Source organism: Eumetopias jubatus, unplaced genomic scaffold, assembly GCF_037043125.1.
Source record: "Eumetopias jubatus isolate StellerSeaLion01/CBP00866 unplaced genomic scaffold, mEumJub1_p1.0 scaffold_11, whole genome shotgun sequence".
Classification (NCBI taxonomy): Eukaryota; Metazoa; Chordata; class Mammalia; order Carnivora; family Otariidae; genus Eumetopias; species Eumetopias jubatus.
Window position 1 is genome coordinate 77,414,354 of NW_028274817.1, and position 9,031 is coordinate 77,423,384.

General features: G+C 44.5%; 2 pseudogenes; one reads left to right on the forward strand and one right to left on the reverse strand.

Annotated features, from left to right (window-relative positions):
• Window positions 1–1,764: 1,764 nt before the first annotated feature.
• Window positions 1,765–5,699, reverse strand: LOC148163092 (inter-alpha-trypsin inhibitor heavy chain H6-like; annotated as a pseudogene).
• A 2,893-nt stretch (window positions 5,700–8,592) lies between these two features.
• Window positions 8,593–9,031, forward strand: part of LOC148163093 (inter-alpha-trypsin inhibitor heavy chain H6-like) — a 7,918-nt pseudogene continuing 7,479 nt past the window's right edge.

Below are 9,031 nucleotides of genomic sequence, written 5' to 3' on the forward strand. Positions count from 1 at the left end.
TAAGTCATCATGTCAGCATGTCTCTGTGCTTGTACTTCTTAGTCCTTGGTGTCTTGGACTATGGTGTTGACCTATGTCTCCCTGGTTACCTCTGTGTCCTTGTGTCTCTATGTATCACTGTGTTTCTTGTCTCCTCCGCTTCTGTGTCTGGGTCTTTGTGAATATCTCTGTCTGTCTGTCTGTCTGTCTCTCTCTCTCTCTCTCTCTCTCACTTGCTCACTTTCTCTCTTTTTAAGGTTTTATTTTTTTTAGTAGTTCAAACAAAATTTTATTTTTTTTCTTTTCGAACTTTTATTTAAATTCTAGTTAGTTAACATGCAGTGCAATATTGGTTTCAGGAATAGAATTCAGTGATTCATCACTTACATACAACACCCAGTATTATTTTTAAGTAATCTCTACATCCCAACATGGGGCTCGAACTCACAACCCCGAGATCAAGGGTCACATGCTCTACTGACTGAACCAGCCAGGAGCCCCAGAAAAAAATAATAAAGTGACTGAGGGAATTACAGGTATTTGATTAAGTCTGGGGCGGTTGGGGAGAGGGTGGGAAGGACATCTGAGCTGAGATCTAAGGTGTGATCTGGAATTTGAGTGGCAATGCAAGAGATGAAGATGGTACACAGGGGGCAGGGCAGGGCAGAGCGATTATCAAACAGAGGGAATAGCTTGAGAGAGATCCCTGAGTGGAGATGGGGTTGAGGCAGGGCCCATTAGTGAATAGAGAGGAGGCCAGGGGGGCTAGAGTTCAGAGAGTGAGTGGGAGAAAGTGAGGTCAGAAGGGTATGAGATAGAGGGCAGATCACGCAGGGCCTTGTAGGCTATAAAGAAAACTTTGGACTTCATTCCTGGTGTGATGGGAAACCCTTTAGGGGGGCTAAGTAAGAAAGGGACATGAAGTAATCTTTGTTTTTTAAACGATCCTTTTGCTGCTGGGGAAGAATGGCAAAAAAAAAAAAAAAAAAAATCTCCTGAGAGAGGAAGCAGGGAGACCAGTGAGGAGACTGGACCGGTTTTCTAGGGTAGACACGATGGTAATCTGCCCTAAGATAGTGACAGTTGGGGTGGTGAGAAGTGGGTGCATTTGGCAAATATGTCAGAGGTAATATTGCCAAGAATTGAAGATGGATGGGATATTGGCGGGTGGTGGAGGGGCATGTCAAGGATCTCATGCCCAGATTTGTATCCCTGTGACTTACTGCCACCACCAACTGGTTCTAATCCCGTCCTATAAGGTCTCCCAGGAAATGTCACTCTTCTTAGGAAGACAGAACAAAGGAGTGGTGGAGCACATTCAGTCTACGACCAAATTAATGTAGGTCCAAATCTCTTCCTAGTTGTGTGACATGGAATAAGTTACTTCAGTTCTCTGTACTTCAGTTTCCCCCCATGAGTAAAATGCAGATGTCAACAGGTTGTGTGTGTGTGTGTGCGTATTAAATGAGGGACTGAAAGTGCAAAATGTAGACGACTACCTGCACATAGGAAGGACTAAAAAAATGTTAACTGTTATTACTTCACAGTCTTTGGGCAATTTAAAGATAATAATTATTATCTTTTCCAATTTGTGTACCCCTCTCTGTTAGCAGGGCGGTTTACAGAGCACAAAAGAACTAATCAGACCTGTCTTACCCAGTGGTGCTTCCATTTAGAACCCCGTATCCCTACCCTGCTTGGGAAGCATGAGCAATTCTCTTGTCCGACAAAGCAAATGTCAAAACCTCAGCTTGACCAGATTGTTTCTGTTTAGCCTTCCCAGTCTTAACCTCCCTCCCCTAATTCTGTGCTTATGTACTGAGGCCCAGAGAGGTTAAGTAGCTGATTCAAAGTTTCAAAGCAAGCAATCAGGCAACTGTCATCACTAGATTCTGCAGAAGCCTTGTACGCTCCCAATCCCTGGAGCTCTCCATTCATACCTCCCCCGCATGGCTTGACCTCTTGCCCATGGCACTCACCATCTTCATCAGGAGTGAGGAAGGTATAGAAAGCCGGTGGATTCAAGGACTCCATGATCATGGACTCCACCATTGACTCAGACAGCAGCTCTAGCTCCTCAGGGAGATGGAGTAGGCTGACTGCCTCAGGGAGGGTGCCAGAAGGCAGCGAGACTGGCAGGTTTGGGGGGCTGCCTTCTGGCACAGGCCTGGAGCTGCTCGGTAGGCTCACTGTTGGGACTTCTGACACAGAGAGTCCCAGAATTTGCCTGGTGCTTTGGGGCCCCAGCAGCAGGTCATGCTGATGCCAGAGCTTTCTCGGGGCAGCTGAGAGGGCAAGGCGGAGTCAAAGGTAATAGGGAGGGCTTCTCCAAGGACAGAGGTGGTCATGGTACTGCTGGGACTTGCAGGACTTGAGGTTGTGCTTGTGAATGTGCTTAGATCCTGAGGAGGTGGGGGCATAGGTCTGGCAGGTCTGGGGGGTAATGGGGTTCTGGGTTTATTGGGGATTGGGGTCTTAGGTTTGGAAAATGATAAGCTTGGGTAATTTTGGGGAGGTAGGGTACTAGATTTAAGAGGTGATGGGATTATCTTAGGGGTCTAAGGTAAGAGGATCCTGGGGTTAGGGTGTGACAGATTGTCTGGGGTCGTGTGAGCAGGAACATTTGGTCTAGTGTGTGGTAGGTATTTGAGGATCTGAAGTGTGGAGACTCCAGGCTTGGGCTGTGGCAAGCTTTTGGGTGACTGTGATGTGAGTACCCCAGGTTGAGAGTGTGATAGAACACCCAGTTTGGGTTGTGATGGAGCACCAGGTTCGGAGGGCAGTGGAATAACATGTTTCATAATGCCAACTTTGGGCTGGGATAGGGTGCCAGGATTCAGAGGTGGGACTTGTGTCTTGGAATTCATGGGTAATAGGGTACCAGGATTCTGGTGTGATGGTGCGCTGGGCTTCGTAAGCAACAGGGCACCAGAGTTTGAGGGCCCAAAGGCAGCAGTTTTTATTCTGAGAGTTGGCTGAACCAAAGGTCCAGAATCCTGTCGTGCTGGATTTGGGGGCTTTGGGTGTGCTGGGGTGGATAGGGTACTTAGTGCTCTGACCCAGCGGCTCCAACTCCTTGGAACTGGGCATAATTTCTGTAGAGGCAGGAGTCGTTGAGGATAAATAGGACCTTGGTTTCACAAGCCTTGATTTGGGAGACACCTTGGGTACCAAGGCTGACTGGGCTGTGCCTGTCTCTAGGCCATGCCTGCTGGTGGGTGAGGGCATAATGGTGCCTGGTCCAGCTGCAGTGGAAGTCTGTATCCTGGCCTTCCCACTTGCCTCCTTGGGCTGCACCATGACCAGTGAAGTCAGAGGTGTGACAAAGTTGTATTCAAGGGACAGGTTGAGGACTTTGGCAGCCAGCAGGTGGAGAGTGGTGGTGTCACGGGCTGGGAAGCACCCCTCAGCAACTCTCCAATGGTGATGTAGGCCCAGAGGCAGCCAGTGAAGTGGGCTACATAGTAGGCTGGCTCCCCTGGGACACCAAAGTTCTTCTGGCTGCTGTTGGTGGCCACCTCACTGTGGCAGGCCACAAGAAGCTGACCCTTGGGGCCACGGGCTGCCAGGTGGATGCCCAGTTCCTGCTTGCCTGCCTGCCTGCCTGCACTTGTCCTGCCACCACCAGTTCTGAGCCCCCAGAATAACTGGGGGGAAAGGCCCAAGGGGAGGCCCCAACCAAGCCACCCAGGCAGTCCAGATGCACGTCTGCCAGCAGAGGCATGGAGAGGCCCTCCTCATAGAGGTCCTCCAGCTGTAGGGATGCATCAGTGCCCTCATACATGCACCGGGCTGCTCCCTAGTTCTCCAGGGGCAGGTGACACAGCAATGGGAAGTCAGCCTCATCCCCAGAGGCCAAACTGAAAAGGGACACCCTGTTGCCCAGCACCTGACAGATGTTGGAGAGGATCACCCTGGGGGTCATCACACTGGCTGTGGGCTCCCCATCTGTCAGGAAGATGATGAGAGGAATCCTCCCCACACTGGGGCCCCGTCCAGTCTCCTGATTGCTGTGGTTTAGCATTGCTATGGTTTAGCAGAGCTGGTTGAACGTTGGTCCCTAATTGGGAAGCTGACTGTGAGACCATCTTTTCTCGTTATTTCTATCCCCATTGCAGACACTCTGGGCACCTCACCAACCTCTCAGGCTCAGTCATTTCTCCTTATCTTTGCTCAGACTGTTTCTGCTACTTATCCTTCCCAACTCCCCCACTCCCACACAGGTTCCCTGAGATCTGACAGTGGGGCCCACATGTCCTTGGCTTTTATCATTCCCTGTCTCAGACTATGATTTGCCTGTTTCTTGGGGGGATATCTTAATTCTCTAGTCAGACAGGCAGCTCCCCAATGATAGCAACCCCACCTCCATGCTACAGGGTAAGAAAGGGCTGAGTTGACAGGAGGTGGTGGGTGGGGGAGACTTCAGTACTTTTCCGAGAGACGACTGATCAAAAGCCAGAATCAGGACGGCAGCTTGACCAAATGCTTGGAAATAAATATGTAGATTATTGATTTTAAAAAGTTTTGGCAAATTCTTCTGAGTATATGCTTTAAAGAAACTCAGGGCCAAAGAAGAATGTGCCCTAAAATACATAGTGCTATGTCCTTTCTGCTAGGAAAAGGGACCCAGAAGGATGAAGGGACATATTTGGATAAAATATAATAGTGATATTTCAGGTATTGTGAGAGGTGAGGTGGATGGGGGAATGAAGGGAGCATTTCAAGAGTTCCCCACATCTGGGACACCTGGCTGGCTCAGGCGGTAGAGCACATGATTCTTAATCTTAGGGTCAGGAGTTTGAGCCCCACGTTGAGTGTGGAGCCTACCTAAAACAGAAAACATAAATAAATAATAAATAATAAATAAAAAGGAATTCCCCACATTACCACAGCCCATCCATTTGAGTGGGTAGGTCTAACACTTACAACCATCAGCTTCCATGTGACCCAGGTAGTCCTTGGTGCTGTGGATATTCTGGATGGTAGCCTGGATGGAGCCTCCAGCTTTCTAGACACTAACCGAGTCAGAAAAGGTGATGATGTTGGAGTGGTCGTTGACCCGCAGGTCACCCAGGATCACATTCGTGGCCTTTTCAGTCTGTGGGATATGGATGAAAGTGAAGGAGATGGACCAAGGCTGGAGGTCTTGCTCAAGACTGAAAGGTTATGTCTATACAAGGTACCAAGGCCTAAGTGCTGTATGGTTTTAAGGCTCTCGGACTCTGGCACTCCGGAAGTCTAGAATTCTCAGGGCAAAATGCTATAGGCCCTATGGATCTAAGTCTAGACCTACACTGTCCAATGGTAACTGCTAGCCACATGTAGCTACTTAAACGTAAGTTAGTTAAAATTAAAAGGAAAAAAATGTTAAATCCTGTTTCTTTATTTTCAGTAGCCACATTTCAAGTGTCCAATAACCACACGAGAGTTATTGCAGAGCAGTGGCTACTGTATGGGACACCTCAGAACTTTAGAACATTTCCATCATCAAGATAGTTCTATTAGACAGTGGTGGTCTAGAAGGTTCAAGCTCTATGCATTCAGGGTGCTAGAATCCTGTGTGTTCCATGGTTCCTGGACCGCATGACCCAGGATTCAGTGATTCCAGGACCTTAAAGCTTAAGAGCTTTATGATTCTAGGTCTTTATAACTTCCTTTCAGTGACTTTGGCATGCTTTAGTTCTGCCCTATGTAATCTGTTCTTTTACCTCATCTTCCATTTCTTCCAGGCGGGTCTTCTCACCAGCCCCCAGATAACCCAGATTCCATTTTTTTTTTTCTCCACAACTTTGCTCTTGTTGAGCCCCTTGGATAACAGACCTTCCCACTTCCCCTTTACTTATCCGTATCTTCACTGCTCCTTCTCTGAGCAGCCCTTCCTTGATTGCTTACTTTGACCCATGCCCCTTGTACCCAGCTTTTCCCTGTCCCAGATGGTTTGCTGACTGTCATACGTAGAATATTTTCATTTTCCACAGAGATGTTGAGCCCTCTGAGAACAGGGCTTCGAATGCTTCTTCCTTTTGGCTCCCTTCTCCATGACAATACCTAGCATAGGGCTGGGCACATAGGAGGTTCGGGGAATACGGAATGTAGGTCCTAGAATTAGGTACCACTTATGGGGCACTTGTTATGTTCCAGGCACTGTGCCAAATGCTTAGATGCATCAGCTCATTTAATTGTCATAGCAACACAATGAAAAAGGTACTGATATTATACCCGTTTTATCAGTGACAACGCTGAGGCTCAGAGAGTTGGAGTGACTTGCTCAGGGTCACACAACTAGTCACCGATGAACCAGGGACTCAAATCCATATTCTGGAGATGTTAAACATTATGCCTTCAAAATTTTATATTGTTATAGATTTCAGAGACCACAAGGAATACCACTTGTGGCCCACCTTTCTCTACACCTTAAACTGATAGAAGATGCCTTGAATGCTTTCAAGTGGATCAGAGTCTTTCCTGCCACAGGATGAGCTCAGGTCACACATTCTGGAATAGGGAGCTGAGGTCTTGCTCAAGGCTGAAAGGTTATTTCTATACAAGGTACTAAGGCCTAAGTGTTGTATGGTTTTAAGGATTTAACCATTCATTCTTGTTTTCATTCAGAGGACTGCAACATAGAGCATGATGGCCCTTCCCGAGAATCTCCCGTTAACCAGAGACAAATTATGTTTTTAGAAGTATGTTGTTTAATCTACTGAGATTTTCCAGCTATCTTTCTGTTACTGATTTCTAGTTTAATTCCACTTGGTCTGAGAGCATATATTTATTGTACGATTTATATTCTTTTAAATTTGTTAAGGCGTGTTTTATGGCCCACAATGGAGTCTACCTTGGCAAATGTTCGACGTGAGCTTGAGACGGTTGTGTATTGTGCTGTTGTTGGATGAGGTACTGTGTAGATGTCAATTAGATCCAACTGATTGATGGTGTTGTTCAGTTAAACTATGTCCTTACTGATTTTGTGCCTGCTGGATCTGTCCATTTGTGATAGAAGGGAGCTGAAGTCTCTAACTATATAACAGCGGTTTCATCTATTTCTCCTTGCAGTTTCTATCAGTGTTTGCCTCATGTCTTTTGACGTTCTACTGTTAGGTGCATTACACATTAAGGATTGTCATGTCTTCTTGGAGAGCCATTATATAATTATAGTTATATAAGATTTCTTTTTCAGTCTGAAAGCAGTCGTTGTGTATTAACTGGCCAGATTGCAGGAATAATGATGGTAGATACCTTAGTTTATCCTTCTAATAAGCTGTTGATCTGGTCTTCCCTATTGCCAGCATCTGCACCTTCCACAAAATGGGTGATCTTTTCTTCATTCCACCTCATGGAGAAGATAATTTGAAGGGCCACTGGAAGTCTTTTGCTTCTTTGAAACACTTTACAGTAATATAGATCTTGTGAATCAGATCCTCCATGCAAACGATGCCATATCTACCAAGAGATCAAGCAGTGTGTTATCTGTCAGGGAAATTTGCTTTTTGTTCCTTTATACAATGCATCTCTTTATCCCTGATAATTTACATGCTCTAAAGTCTACTTTGTCTGAAATTAATATAGCTGCTCCAGCTTTTTTATTAGTGTTCAGCATGGTATCTTTTATTTTTTTCCATACCCACTACTTTTAATCTGTCTGTGTCTTTATATTTAAAATGGGTTTCTTGTAGACAACACATCGTTGGGTCTGGTTTTTTTGTTTGTTTGTTTTTGTTAGGTTCTGTTTGGTTTTAATCAACACTGAGAGTCTCTGTCTTTTAATAGGTGTATTTAGACCATTCACAGTTAAAGTGATCACTGTTATAGGTACAATAATATTTGCCATGTTTTTAACCCTTTTCTACTTGCTGCCCTTGTTTTTCTTTTCTTTTCCTTCCTTCCTTCCTTCCGTCCTTCCGTCCTTCCTTCCTTCCTCCTTTTTTTCGGTCTTCTACTCTTTTTCTGTCTTCTGTGGTTTTAACTGAGTGTTTTATATGATCCCATTTTCTCTTGTCTTTTAGCAGAGCCATTATGGTTTCAAATTATTTTTCTTAGTGGTTTCCCTAGAGTGTGCAATATGCTTTTACAACTAATCCAAGTCCGCTTTCAAAAAACACTATAGCTTCATGTGTAGTACAAGTACCTCATGACAGAATATTCCCAATCCACCCCTCCTGTCTCTTATATAACATTGCAGTCATTAATTTCAATTATCAATAAGCTGTATTCACTGAACACATTATTTCTGTTATTATTTTGAACAGTTTTTGTTAGAACAATTAATTAAAAAAGAAAAGAGTTCATTTTACCTTAATTCATTCCTTCCCTAACACTCTTTCTTTCTTTATGTAGACCCAAATATCTGAACTACACCACTTCCCTTCTCTCTGAAAACTTTTTTTCACATTTGCCTGTGCAAGGCAGGTCTACCAGCAACAATTCCCTCAATTTTTGTTTGCCTAATAGTCTTTCTATCTCTTTCACGTTGGAAAGACAATTTTGCTGTATACAGAATTTTAGGCTGGTAGTTTTTGGGGTTTTTTTGTTTGTTTGTTTGCTTTGTTTTGTTGTTCTTCCACACGTTAAATATTTCAGTTCACTCTTTTTTTTTTTTTTTTTTTTGGTTGCATGGTTTCTCAAGAGAAGTCCAAGGTAATTCTTATTCTTGTTCCTGTATAAGTAAGGTGATCTTCTCCATGGGCTTTTTTTTTCTTTTTTAGAACGTTTCCTTTGATTTTCTGCAGTTTGAATAGGATATGCCTATGTGCAGATCTTTTTGGTATTTATCCTGCATGGTGTTCTCTGAGCTTCCTAGACCTGTGGTTTAGTGACTGTCATTTATTTTGGAAAATCTGTACCCAGTATTCCTTCAAATATTTCTTCTGTTATTTTCTTTCTTCTCCTTCTGGTGTTCCCATTACACATATGTGTTGTACTTTTGTAATTGTACACAGTTCTTAGATATTCTCTTTTGTCTTATTTTGTTTTACATTCTTTATTCTCTTTGCTTTTCAGTTTGGGAAGTTCCTATTAACACATCCTCAAGCTTATTGACTTGTTCTTTGTC